This window comes from Mirounga angustirostris, unplaced genomic scaffold (genome assembly GCF_029215605.1).
Source record: "Mirounga angustirostris isolate CCGP_5_RB_7025 unplaced genomic scaffold, mMirAng1.0.hap1 SCAF_14, whole genome shotgun sequence".
Taxonomy (NCBI): Eukaryota; Metazoa; Chordata; class Mammalia; order Carnivora; family Phocidae; genus Mirounga; species Mirounga angustirostris.
In genome coordinates, this window is record NW_026991722.1 from 7,346,227 (window position 1) to 7,360,670 (window position 14,444).

At 40.4% G+C, this 14,444-nt stretch overlaps 1 pseudogene; it reads left to right on the forward strand.

Moving 5' to 3' along the window:
- The first annotated feature begins 501 nt into the window (after positions 1-501).
- Positions 502-1,691, forward strand: LOC123852301 (dnaJ homolog subfamily A member 1-like; annotated as a pseudogene).
- The last annotated feature ends 12,753 nt before the right edge of the window (positions 1,692-14,444 follow it).

Below are 14,444 nucleotides of genomic sequence, written 5' to 3' on the forward strand. Positions count from 1 at the left end.
ATAAAATCTTTAAAAAACCTGATTCTAAAACATATGTTAAATGATAAGAAAAAACATTGGAAGAAAATTTAAAGCAAAACTTTTTAAATAAGATTTTATTTGAAGGGCGCCTGGGTGGCTCAGTCAATAAGCATCTGCCTTCGGCTCAGGTCATGATCCCAGGGTCCTGGGATCGAGCCCCGCATCGGGCTCCCTGCTCCACGGGAGGCCTGCTTCTCCCTCTCCCACTCCCCCTGCTTGTGTTCCCTCTCTCGCTGTGGCTCTCTCTGTCAAATAAATAAAATCTTTAAAAAAAAATTTATTTGAATGATACAATTTTTCATTAGTATTTTTCTTCTATGTGTCTGTATTTTCCAAATCCCCTTTAATACACATAGTAACAGCAACTTTCCAGAACGCTCCATGTGGAGCAGAGGAGTAGTGCCTGCCCAAGGTGCAATCAGCAGGGCGTTCCTTCCCGCTCCCCCACACTGGCCTCAGCCCCCTCACCAGCTATAGAAGATGGTGAAAGAAACCATTCACTATGATGTTGTGGGGGTCAAAGCTAATGCCACCCAGGAAGAACTGAAAAAGACTTACAGGAAACTGGCCCTGCAGTACCACCTTGATAAAAATCCAAATGAAGGAGAGAAGTTTAAACAGATTTCTCAGGCTTATGAAGTACTCTGATGCAAAGAAAAGGGAATTACAGGATAAAGGAGGAGAACAGGCAATTAAAGAAGGTGGAGCCGGTGGTGGTTTTCCTTCTCCCACGGACATCTTTGATATGTTTTTTGGAGAAAGAGGAAGGATGTGGAGAGAAAGGAAAGGTAAAAATGTTGTGCATCAGTTCTCAGTCACCTTAGAAGATTTATATAATAGTACAACAAGAAATCTAGTTCTGCAAAAGAATGTGATTTGTGACAGATATGAAGGCTAAGGTAGTAAGAAAGAAGTGGTAGAATGTTGTCCCAATTGCTGAGGTACTGGAATGCAAATAAGAATTCATCAGATAGGACCTGGAATGGTTCAGCAAATTCAGTCTGTGTGCATGGAGCACCAGGGCCACAGGGAATGGATCAGTCCTAAAGATAGATGTAAAAGCTGCAATGGAAGGAGATCATTTGAGAGAAGAAGATTCTAGAAGTTCATATTGATAAAGGCATGAAACACAGCCAGAAGACAACATTCTATGGTGAAGGAGACCAGGAACCAGGACTGGAACCAGGAAATATTATCACTGTTTTAGATCAGAAGGACCATGATGTTTTTACTCATCTAGAAGAAGACCTTTTCATGGGTATGGACATACAGCTGGTTGAAGTACTGTGCAGCTTTCAAAACCCAGTATCTACTCTTGACAACCAAACCATCACATCACCTCTCATCCAGGTCAGACTGTCAAGCATGGAGATATCAAGTGTGTGCTAGATGAAGGCATGCTAATTTATCATAGACCATATGAGAAGAGTCGCCTAATCATTGAATTGAAGGTAAACTTTCCTGAGAATGGCTTTCTCGCTCCTGATAAGCTGTCTCTGCCAGAAAAACTCCTACCTGAGACAAAGGAAGTAGAAGATAGTGATGAAATGCACCAGGTAGAACTGGTGGGCTTTGGTCCAAATCAGGAAAGATGGCGCCATTACAATGGGGAAGCATATGAGGAGGATGAACCTCATCCTAGGGGTGGTGTTCAGTGTCAGGCCTCTTAATGGGGCCAGTGAATAACACAGCTGACATTTTATATGTCGTACTGAGTGAGTGAAGGACTATAATCATAGCTCACTACTCGCTATTGTTTTTGTTTTAATATTCAACTATCGTAGTGTTTTAAAAGTTAAATGAAGAATAAACTCAAATACAAAAGCTCAAAAAAATACACATAGTAACATTTATAGAGATTTCCAAATCTGCTTTAACACATATAGTAACATTTATAGTGGAAACAATTTATTATATTTTAATATCTGGGATTTTTCTCTTGCCCAGGTCTTGAAGATGTTTGGAGAGTGTCATGGCCTGAATGTCTGGGTCCCCCTCCAATCCATATGTGACGGTCACCCCCAATGTGATGGTGTTTAGAAATAGGACCTTTAAGAAGCGATGAGGTCATGAAGGTGGAGCACTTATGAATGGGATTAGTGCCCTTACAAGAGAGCTCCCTTGTCCTTTTCTGACTCACATTGTGAGGACAATGTGAGATGGTTGTCTATGAACCAGGAAGAGAGCCGTCTCCAGACTCGGAATCGGCAGGCACCTGATCTTGGACTTCTAACCTTCAAAACTGAAAACAAAAATTCCATTATTTAAGAATTATTAATTTCTTAAAATTTATTTGAGAGAGAAAGAACAAGTGAGAAAGCACCAACAGGGAGAGAGAGAAGCAGACTCCCCACTGAGCAGGGAGCCTGACCTGGGGCTCCACCCAGGACCCCAGGATCATGACCTGAGCCAAAGGCAGATGCTTAACCAACTGAGCTACCCAGGTACCCCAAAATTCCATTTTTCATAAGCTACCCCCTTTATGGTATATTTGTTATAACAGCCAGAACAGACTATAAGAGAGAAGATTTTATAGTAAAAATGAGATTGATTTTGTTCTCTATATTTATTCATACATCTTACCAAAAATAAAAGTATCCTCTTTGAAAGTAATTCAGTATTGAAATGAAATAAAGTGGATACAAAAATATAGAATCACCAGCCCAATTTTTTTAATCCAGAAACTTCACAAATGCAACTAACAGCCTTATAATGACAATGGCATCCACTGATAAAGCTCAATTTTCTGGATGGAAATTAAAAGCTCCATAAGCCTGGGGAGGTTTATTTTCTATGTCCCTCTTCTATTATATTGGTGTCATTTTGATCATCACTAAACTGGTAGTTGCTTTGCTCCTTCAAAGCTCTCACTAGAAAAAAAAATTTTCTCATCTATTTCATAATGAGAAGCCCTCAATCATTAGTCAAATGACCATATTCAAATCCTGTATTTTCCACAAAGCATACTACCATTTTAGCATTTTCCTTGATAAAGGATCTGCTTCATTATATGCCTCAGACTTCAAGCTATTTTCTTGTTATACACTTTTTAATGTGATCAAGGCTTCTCCTTGTAATTATTTCTTATGCTGCTGTAATTTTCCACTGGTCTTTTTAAATTCCAGTTGGTGTGGGGTCTGATCGCACACCTGATCTTCCAGGCACTCATTCATTTTGCAGTAACCCCTGGGCACCTGCACTTCTCCTGACTTTCTCTTCCAGGATGTTTTTTATTCTCACTTTTTGCATCACTCTACATGTCGCTCTGGAATGATTTATCATCCTTGTTGTCCTTAGGAATCACTTTTGTTCTAATTGCAAAGCTAAATAAATTGCACTCCTTCACTGTCACTTTGGAGAATTCTCTTTCAGTTGAACATTTCTAATTATGGCCTAGAGAGCTCCTAAAAATTAATGTCAGAATCACTGCATTTCAAGAGTATTACAAAGCTGTGTGAGCACAAAGATCTTTTTCATATACAGGCAAATATCAGACATACTGCAGGTTCAATTCCAGACCACTGCAGTCAAACACCTAACACGATCAAGCAAGTCAAATGAATTTTTGGTTTCCCAGTGCATATAAAAGTTTGCTGTAGTCTAGAAAGTGTGTAACAGCATTTGTCTAAAAATGTACACACCTTAATTTAAAAATATTTTATTGCTAAAAAATGCTAAGCATCATCTGAGATTTCAGTGACTCATAATGATCACAGGTCACCATAACAAATATAATAATAATGAAAAAGTTTGAAATATTGTGAGAACCACCAAAATGTGACACAGAGACTCAAATAAGCAAATGCTGTTAGAAAAATGGTGTCCCCAGACTCCCTCCGTGCAGAGCTACCACAAACCTTCATCTGCATCTGCCCAGTGCACTGAAATGACATGCAATAAAATGATAACTGTAAAAACCAACAATTGGCTAATTTTACTCCTATAATGTAAAGGTTTTTCCATATGGTTCAAATATTTGGACTCAGCACGACTGTCTCAGTCTCAACACCATGAAAAGCAGACGATGGTCAGACCACACATAAAAATTGAAGTCTAGCCTCCAGCCTACAACGGCTAGTCCAAGAAACCAACCCACTCTCTGCAATAACCAATCCTGAAAGCTAGCCTACTATCTGCACATCAGATTTGTAGGAATTCAGACCATTATCTCGAGGCACAGTCCAGGAAACCAAACCATAATCTATTTGCAGTAATCTACCCTAACTAGGCAGGACTTGATCCATGACTGACAGCTACGCCAATTGTTGGGACCAGTCAGAGAAAGCCAAATATGCACATGGAACCAATCACATCGGATGCTTGCTTCCAGCTAGCCCACCTGCAGCTTCCCTGGGGTTGACACCCTCCAAGCAGGGCATACGGGGAGCCTTCCCTTTTTTCCTATAGAGCATCTCCACTCCTCTGCCTGCCTCTGAGTCTCTGCTAACCCAAGTGATGGTGGCCGATCCCCTTGCTAGAACTAGAGCAAGATCTGAATAAACAGCCTTCGCTTATTCTCATTCAGGTGGTCTTCATTCATATTCAACCTAGACTTCACAAACCCTGGGAGAGCTTAACTTTTAGATATAATGTAGAAGCTAACATGCCCACTTTATTTACTGTTTTATTATTCCTGGAGGGGTAAGGCTCAAACTTGTAAGTTTTGCTACATATTTTCCATCAAAGTCACACTTATTAGAGTGGCTTTGTACTCGACACAAAATAATCATTGCCTTTTTATCTGAGGGCTTATATATTTATAAACTAATCTTTATTGGGTGTTTGCTCTGTGTGAAACACAGATAAACAAGATGTGATTTTAACATAGATGCTCAGAGTCTGATGCCATCAACTATTTCAGTGAGTGTCACCCTATCACTTTTGCATGTCCAGTTGAGTACAGCACAATAGGAGTATTTTATATCTAACGGGAAAGTGTGGGCTTCTCCTCGGGTTCCCAGCAGCTCCCATCTGGAAAAGTGGTTGAGGAAAATCAAAGTAGTGTAGCCCTCCACACTGAGTTAGGACTGACACCTTAGGACCCTATAGAGATGGTTCTGGTTTCTATAAATAGTAGTCTAGAGAGCCAAGTTGAAAAGAATCGGATCACCAGGTGCTTGATGAAAACACAGAACTCTGTGTCCTTAACAGGAAGCTTCATTTTTATCCTAGGCAAATATAGGACTTTCCTTTGGACTACTAGCAAAATCTCTGACAGCAAAGCCTATATCAAAGCTCAGAACTGGCTTAAAAGAACAAGAGGAAAGCCCTTTTGTACCTGTAACTTTCCCCCTCTAACTTCCGCACAATGTTGGTTGTTCCAGAGTGGACCCCGTTCCCTTTGGCAGCTCAGCAGCCCTTCCTCTGTTCACTCAGAAGTCAACGGAAAGCCCCACGGGGAGTATCACTGTCCCAGGAACTAACCATGCTGTTTTCACTCCTGCCTGAACACAGGCAGATCAACGGTTTCCAATGTAGAACCGGCAAGACCTCTTCCGCACACCCCAGCTTAGTTATTCCACCATTTGTGAGAAAGGACAACTTCTCCATCGACGGACACACATAGTTGAGGGTATTACAGCAACCTTGCAGCAGAAGCATCCAAGAACAAGCAGCATAACAATGAGGCTGAACCGGTCTTGAAGGAAACAAACACGGCAATTAAGAGGAAGAGTTATCTGGCAAAATAGCGTGCAGCCCAATAGCGGGGCTCTGCAAGGCACAGGAGTTCCGATGGAAGAGAATTACTAATCACCCCATGCGATTGGCTCACTCATTTGTTTTGGTCTCTTTTTAACCTGACAGGAATGCAAAATCCCTGTGTGGTGTGGCTGCTGAAGAAAACTCTTAGTCCTTCTCATCCAGTGTCATGTAGGATGTTTTCTTTTTCTTTTTTTTTTTTTTTCCCAAAGCTATACTTCCAGGAGCTCCTGCTTCTGGCTGCCTAGCTGAAAAGGAATATTTGTAAATCTCAGTTACAAGGCCCAGCATGAGCATTCAAGAATATGCAAATTTCAGGACCAAGCTCCTGTGTGCTTGTCAAGCAAGGGCATAAAATTCACACCAGAGTCTGATTCTGAAATGAAAATATTATACAAAATATTTCAATTACCCACAAACTCCTACAACTCTTTTGGGTACCTACGGAGAATACCTAAGTGATGGGTTTCCTAGTCATTAACACAGGGTTGGAAGATACATCCAGGAGATTCTTATTTCTTTTTTTTTTCTCTTTCTAGATGAATGACAGTCTCTCTATTTTTCAAGGCTCCTGGGAAGAATGCAACAGGTACCCTCTGCGACTCTTCCTCCAACCTTTAATGTAACCCACCTCCCTGTGGCCTTGTTATTAGTTTATGCATGTAGTAATAAAAAGAACTTCTGAGATATAAAAATCAGGGCATGGACATTGTTTAAGATGATACATTCACACATACATATAAATCCTAATTTGAAGGATTGAATTTTATATTCCTTATGCCCATAAAGTGAACTAGAATGAGACATTCATGATCCCTCCAGAAGAAGATAAAGAAACTCATCTTAAAGTCACTTCCAATCTCATATGAAGTGTGATTTCTAACCCCGTTATCATAATGACGAGAAGTTGATTCAAACTTCCCTTCCGCTAAGCCTGCACCAAAGCATTTTACATTCTTCCAGATTCTTTATAGGCTTGTACTTGGTAATTAATCCCCCAAGTGTAATATAAAGGTAGGCTCATACAAATATCAGCCACCCTCTTTCCAGAGAAAGCAGAATCCACTGGCTAGATTTAAAATGGTCAAGAGGGCGCCTGGGTGGCTCAGTCGGTTAAGCGGCTGCCTTCGGCTCAGGTCATGATCCCAGGGTCCTGGGATCGACTCAAGTCCCGCATCAGGCTCCCTGCTCCGTGGGGAGCCTGCTTCTCCCTCTCCTCCCCACTTGTGCTCTCTCACTATCTCTGTCTCTCTCTCTCTCAAATAAATAAAATCTAAAAAAATTTTTAAAAAAATAAAATGCTCAAGAAACTTTATTGCCAGATTATTTCCACAATGTAAACACTACTAAAGGAAAAGAAACAGGAAACAAATCAGTTCCAGTGTGAATGTAAATAACAGTAATGGGCAAAATCTGACCCCCTAGTCTTGGACTCATAAACCTCCTCTGTTTATGAGGACAAATGCCCCAGGATGGATGACATCCAGGACCAATGACACCGCACAGGCAATTGAACAGCTTCTAATCCACGACTCTTGTTCACTTTTTTTGGATGAGAATGTGTGGTTAAAAAAGACGGACTTCTGAAAATTTTGCTCGCACCAAAATTCTTCCCATAAAAGCCACTGTGAAGCTGGGGAATGATTATCTTGGGCTATTATCATTGGATGACTCCTCAAAAGCTGGAAAAAGTAGATTCTTTTAAAAAGCATGTGTTCTTTGTAAATCTTTTTGGAATCCTAAGAACCAACTAATATAATAATTAACATGCTAAAATAATAGCAGTTATATGGGTAGAAGAATTGTTAGTAGATCAAGTATTTCCTGAAAATCACAATCTCATCACTAAATCATGTGTGTAAAGAGAAAAGTTTTGAAATGTGGTTGTCATCATGCAGTTTCTCATCCAGAAAGAAAACATTTATGAAACAATAAAGATAGCACAAATACCTTAATTGTGTCAATAGACCGGGTCTTTCCAGAGAAAAGGGAAATTGTTAAGGAAAAGGGTTTTCAGGCAAGACATCTGTGAAGGAGGCTAGAATTTCAGCTCTTTTTTTTTTATTTTTTTTTTTAAGATTTTATTTATTCATTTGACAGAGAGAGACACAGCGAGAGAGGGAACACAAGCAGGGGGAGGGGGAGAGGAAGAAGCAGGCTCCCCGCAGAGCAGGGAGCCCGATGTGGGACTCCATCCCAGGACTCCAGAATCATGACCTGAGCCGAAGGCAGTCGCTCAACCGACTGAGCCAACCAGGCGCCCTCAGCTAACTCTTAAATGGTAAAATAGAGAGAAACATTCCAGCTCTGAAGAATCACGTAACACTGAAACCATAAAAATGGTTGGGTACAATATTAACAAAAGGAAAATCGATACCATTCCTTTATACTTGCAATAGCCACATGAACAATACAACAAAAAATTCCATTCACAAGAGCCATAAATTTTTTTTTAAATTACAAAACACTTATGAATAAATTTCTCAAGAAATGCGCAAGATCTAGAGGGTAGCATTCTGAAATGTTTCTGTGGGACCAGCTGAATTAGTAAAGCAAGAAAGCCATTCCTCTATGAAATGACTCAATACCAATATTGCTAATCTTTTCTCTTAATTTATATATTCAATGCAAATTCAGTAACTTATCCTAATGCTTCCAGAACTCTTCAGAACTTGACAAGCTGATGTTAAAAGACTTGTAAGAGAAAAATACAACTTGAATGGCATAGAATTTTGACAAAGGAGGGGATACTTCCTTGATATAAATAAATCTATAGGAAGTTAAACAGCAGGAGTAAAGGTGCCACAAATGATGGCTAAATCAATAGAACCAAAGAAAATATTCATAAACAATCCCAGTTATTTAGGGCTGGAAATATTAAAAGGTGGCATTTGGGTTCTGGTACCTGTACTTGGGGAGGAGGAGGAGTGGATTTCAGACTTCTAGCATCGGCCTGTCTTCCTCCTCTTCTTCATTATTTTGACTGTTGGGAAGTGGGAGTCAGGTCAGGTGTGTTAAATTTTTGTCTATCTCTGGACCATCCCTTGGGTCCCTTCCTTTGAGGCATCTTTATTGTGGAGTGACATAAGAGTCTGAATGTAGGGAATTTTATCCCAGATCATGTGAGCTTGAAAAACTTCTGGGTTTATTCTTATCTGAGTTTTACCATGCCCGATTTTTACAAGCACCTGCCTCTAAACTTTTTAAATAGGGGCACCTGTGTGGCTCAGGCGGTTAAGTGTCTGACTTGCGTTCACGTCATGATCCTGGGGTCCTGGGATGGAGCCCCACATCCGGCTCCCTGCTCCGCGGGGAGTCTGCTTCTCCCTCTCCCAATGCCCCCCCACCCCCAGCTTGTGTGCTCTCTCACTCGCTTTCTTTCAAAGAAATAAATAGAATCTTTAATAAAAATAAAACTCGGGGCACCTGGATGGCTCAGTGTTTAAGCGTCTGCCTTTGGCTCAGGTCATGATCCCAGAGTCCTGGGATCGAGCCCCCGCATCGGGCTCCCTGCTCAATGGGAAGCCTGCTTCTCCCTCTCCTACTGCGCCTGCTTGTGTTCCCTCTCGCGCTGTGTCTCTCTCTGTCAAATAAATAAATAAAATCTTTTAAAAAATAAAATTAAATAAATAAATAAATAAATAAGGTGGCATTTGTGGGAAAGGATGTACTATTCAATTTGCCCATGCAGTGTTGGAACAATAGGCTATAAATTAAAAACAAAAACAAAAACGAAATTTAGATCCCTGCATCACATTAGTCACATTTCAATTCTCATCATATTAAAGGGCTAAATGTGAAAAACAAAACTCTGGTAGCAGAGGAGAAAACAGGGGTATTGCTTATAACCTCAGAGAAACCAGGAACTTGCCTTAAACAGATACAAAGCAGACAAGCAATAAAGGGAAAATGGATAAATCTAACTACATAAAAACTGTAATCTCCACCACAAAAGAAAAGCCCAGTCAGGGAGAAAAGATTTACAAAATATAACACACACAAAGAAATATATCCCAAATTTTAAAACTCCAGAGACTTCCCCATCCCCCTACCATCATGCCAGTATGAACACAGCTCATAAAGCAGCAAGGATCTTTCCTTCACCTCCTAGATATCCATTTCCAGGGATACGAGGAGACTCACATAAACTGCAGACCCCAGATGACAGGTAAGCACTGGAAAGAAATCCTGAGATAGGATGGGAGCAATGCAGAAGGCAACATAGCTCAGAGAGCAGGGACATTACACTTCCAAAAGCATAAACACAGACTCATGGCAAGGGTTAGACCCCATTTTAGCCACCATGGTTGTGATATGTAGATTGAGCTGAAAAAAAAAAAAACAGGCCCCATTGGATGCAGTTTTGTTTCAAAACCAGATGAGATATGGCTACATAGAAGTCATATTTTCCAAAGCAAAGGGAAAGAAAAGAAACTAGAATGGAATTCTGCTCTGGTTTATCTAATATCCCACAGGAAGCTTGCAAGTAGGTGGTCCAGGAAAGCCCAATTCATTCAAAGGTACATAAAATGCAGGGAACTGGCAGGGATCAATGCAAAGATGCAATAATGGAAAATAAAAGATATATTTAAATCCATTATTAACAGATGAATAACACTCACCAGAAGAAGAAAAAATTGCTGCCAAAGAACAGAAAAATCTGAACCAAACATTGTATGATGAATTCAAAATATAACAACCCCTGAAATGAAACCACAGACATACAAACCTTATACTATCAGAAAAGTTACACAACATAAACACACACACGCATGCATGCACACACACAACAAAAACACAAGGAAGCAGAGACCTCATATTAAATACTTTTTAATATCTATAAAGCCAGAAAATATATAATATTAAAAAACTAAGCCCAAACTTCTCTGTCATATCAATAAGTATAAATGAGCCAAACCCAACAACTTAAAAAAGAATATTTTTTTGCTCTAAAACAAAAACAATTGTATATGAAAGGAAAATCTAAAAGGAACTGGAAAGATTGAGCATAAAAAAATAAAAACAAAAATGAAACAAAACCAAAGAGACAGAAAGAAAGCGAGAGAGAAACTGTGACCTTATTAAGAGAGCCCGTGAAATACAGAGCCAGAAACATAGCAAGATCAAACAAACAAACAAATAGTTAAGCAAAGACAACTACTATAAATTCCAAAAGGTACAAGTCAGCATGAAGACAGTTTAGGAATATCTATGCTCCAAATAGCATGGTTCCAATATCTACACAACAAAAAATATAGGAGATACAAGGAGAAATAGGCAGAAATAAGCTAGTACTAGAAGATTCTAAACAAAGTCTAAAGCCTAACATGAGTAGATAAAAACAAGTCAGTTTTTAAATGATTTAAATAACATAATCAGTAAGTTATATCTAACCTATATAGAAAACCCAAAAAACAGCGAAAACACCTTCTAGTCAAATACTTCTGGGCAATTCATAAAAGTTAGCTACATATTTGACCCCAACGACATTCATTCAAAAAGCACCAAACTGACATCCATAGTCTGGTAGGCAGATTTGGGGCCCCGGTGACCGTCATCACGTCCATGGCCAAAGATGTCATTTAGATTATTAATCAACTGACCTTAAAGTAGGAAGATCATCTTGGAATACCTGAGTGGGCCCAATGTAATCACAGGAGCCCTTGAAAGCAGAGCTTTCTCCTTGCTGAGGAGGTAGAAGTCAGAAAGAAGCAGACAACATCCTAAGCACGAGGAAGACGGGAACCTTGCTGGCTCCAGGAGGGAGGGGACCACAAGGAAAACCCTAGAAGAAAGTTAATTCTGCCAAGAACCACTGAGGTTGGAAGAGGACCCAAGCTTTCCTCTGGCGGGTATTTTGCTTCCAGCTCTGTGAGACCCTGAGCGGAGAAAGCAGCTGGGTCCCCAGCGTGGTTGCCCTTCAGAACCAAGATCATAAATGAGCACTGCTTGAAGCTGCTGGACTGAAGGTCATTTATGAAACAACAGAAAACCTCAGCTCAAAAAGTAGAGTTAAACCTGAACATCACGGGTGGGCAGAACATGAGAGTACAATAAGAAAAATAACGCTCTCTCAGATTTTAAATAAAAATATATGATTTGTTTGGTTGTTCAGCTTCATTTATTTTGTCCTAAATCTATCGCCAAATGTATGGATACTCTACAAATTTGAAAAATGGATTGATCTTTAAATGAGCTAATAAGGTTTTCTCTGAATGTATATCTGCGAGTACTTGATAGTGTAGGAAATATTTCATCCAAAGAAGTAAAATATCAATAGCAATAAAGAGACTTGTCTTTTTCCCCCAAAGAGTAATTGAAAACTGTAAGCAGTGATTCATTTGACCACTTTTTACAGTAAAATGCTGCCAAAGTCAAAACAATTACAGTTGACCAGCATCTTTTACTCCCATTTAAGTAATTGCCCATACACACATGCATCTCAGCAATCCTGAGTAACACCTTCCGAATCTTCATACTCTTCATATTTGAATGAGCCTCACATTTCAACCAAGCTATTTCAGCCATTCAAAAACAGTAGGAGTATTTATAGTCCTGATGCCTTCAAAATGTTTAGCCCACCATGCTACAGCATACCCGTTTGGTAGTTTCATGGATCTGTGATATTTTTAGAGAACTCAGACTGAGTTTAGACTTACAGATTTAAATGATAACTGTATAACAAGTTAATTTCAAAATATCCACACAAATAGACTCCATAAAAAGACACTTTCCTCCACACTGGATTCTGACTCTTCTCACACATATTTTCTGAAGAGCAGGTTCCCAGGAGATTTCTAACAATGGCTTCCCTTGGATTCGTTTTCATAGCAATGATTCAGATTTAATTAATGTAACTCAATCCTTTCTTTTTAAGTTTTGTCCTCACATAATGAGCCAATTTGTTACCTATTCATTTGTACAGTGCCTATTTTTCTTACACAGAAATGCTGACATAGATATTAGATCCCAAGCAGGATAAGAGGGAAAAATACTTCCTTTTGATATGAACATTTCAATTCCATTAAACAATTAACCAGAGCCAACTTAAAAAAAAAACATCTGTTTTAAATCATCCGGTAGCGATGACCAAAAAATAGAGGAAAGTTTACAAAAACACAGAAAACAAACAAGAATGACTAAACAATACAAAATAGCAAGTTAATGGAAAATGTACCCTAAGTGTGGATATTTCCTAAGTTGCTGAACGTTAAAGAATACATCAATAGCTCTGAGTGGCTCTCGATTACCGAGCTTACTTGTTGATAAATCATTTCTAGTTGTCCCATGACTATTTACACAGTTGTGTTCTGGGAGAGCCATAGTTGTACTTTCTTTGAATATGTTCTCAAGAAATGAAAATGACACTATTCTGTAGATGTATTTTAGATTTTCTTGGTACCCAAGTCTAGATACTTAATTCTTTCTTGAGAAAATCAGGCAGGTAGAGTACTTGGTGTCTAATAAGCACTTTGTAAATGTGTTAAATAGATGAATCTAATAGACATTCTGTGATTCTGACATCAAAGCCACAGAATTTATTTAACATTAATTAAGAATACCTGATCAAGAAATGATGCCATCACCCTTTTTTTTTTTTTCACACAGTGGAATCATTCAGGTTGGCAGGGGTGGGCATGTCTCCTCAGCTCTGGCTGTCTCCTGAATTCCAGAATCCCATGGTTGTGTGTGTTTTGCAAAGCTGTGCCATCCTGGGCAAGATGGAAATAGCTACCATCTTCCTGTGAATAGCATTGTGCCCGTGACCATCAACAACACACAGAGTTAGGTGGGTTGAAAGCATTGAGCTTATGGCCTCTTGGAGGGATATGGAATTCCAAGAATAACGTGGGGGTCGATAGAGCAGTCCTCTCAGGATTTCCTGATCCTGCAAGCCAATGGGGCTTACCAGGGTGTAGCATATGCACTAAACCAAGGACAAGTATATGCTGCTGTGTCCTCCATGGCCGAAACACACCTGAGAGCCAGGTGGTGAAGCCAGACTGACCTACCCAGCAGTCCTCGACACCCACTTGGGGAATTTGTATTGTCCAACCCTATAATAACGTTCAGGTTCGCTTGACTAGAGGTCTTATTTCCCAGCAGGATGATCACTTCCAACTAGAGGACCCAGGGAAGCTCTACAATATCTAAAGCTGCAACTCCCACCTGACCATTTTATCTCCCCATGCTGGGGGTCAAGACAAAAAGGCCCCTGCGCTGTCCTGGGTGCTCTCAACCCAGTGAACTGTCCCTTGCTGCAGCCAGTCCTGGCAAGAGGAAGAAAAGAACAGAGCTCCCCTGTCCCAGCCCCCGGGGATAAACCCTGGTTCACCCCACCTGTGCAGGGCAGAGCAGCCAAAATTTTGGCTGAGAGTGGAGGAAATAAGAATGGGCACAGAGAGGAAGCTGGTTATGTCCATTACACAGACCCAACAGCAGCTGCAGCAGTGGGTTCTCGCGTGTCTTCTACTGCTGACCCAGTTTACGGAGTCATTTTGGAGACTGTAGCTGGCCAGCACTTTGCAGGGAACTTTGTGACACTCGGACGGGTGGACTTCGTGGTTCACAGGCGCTGTGCTGGGACGCCCCTCAGACACCACGGCGAGTCCTCTCCACCTACCTCCTGCCCCAGCTTCAGTTGCAGATACCGTTCCATGCAGCCAGCTGTGCGCAGGTACAGCCCGGCCGTGCTCGGCCCTAAGCCCACGGCACATGCGCTC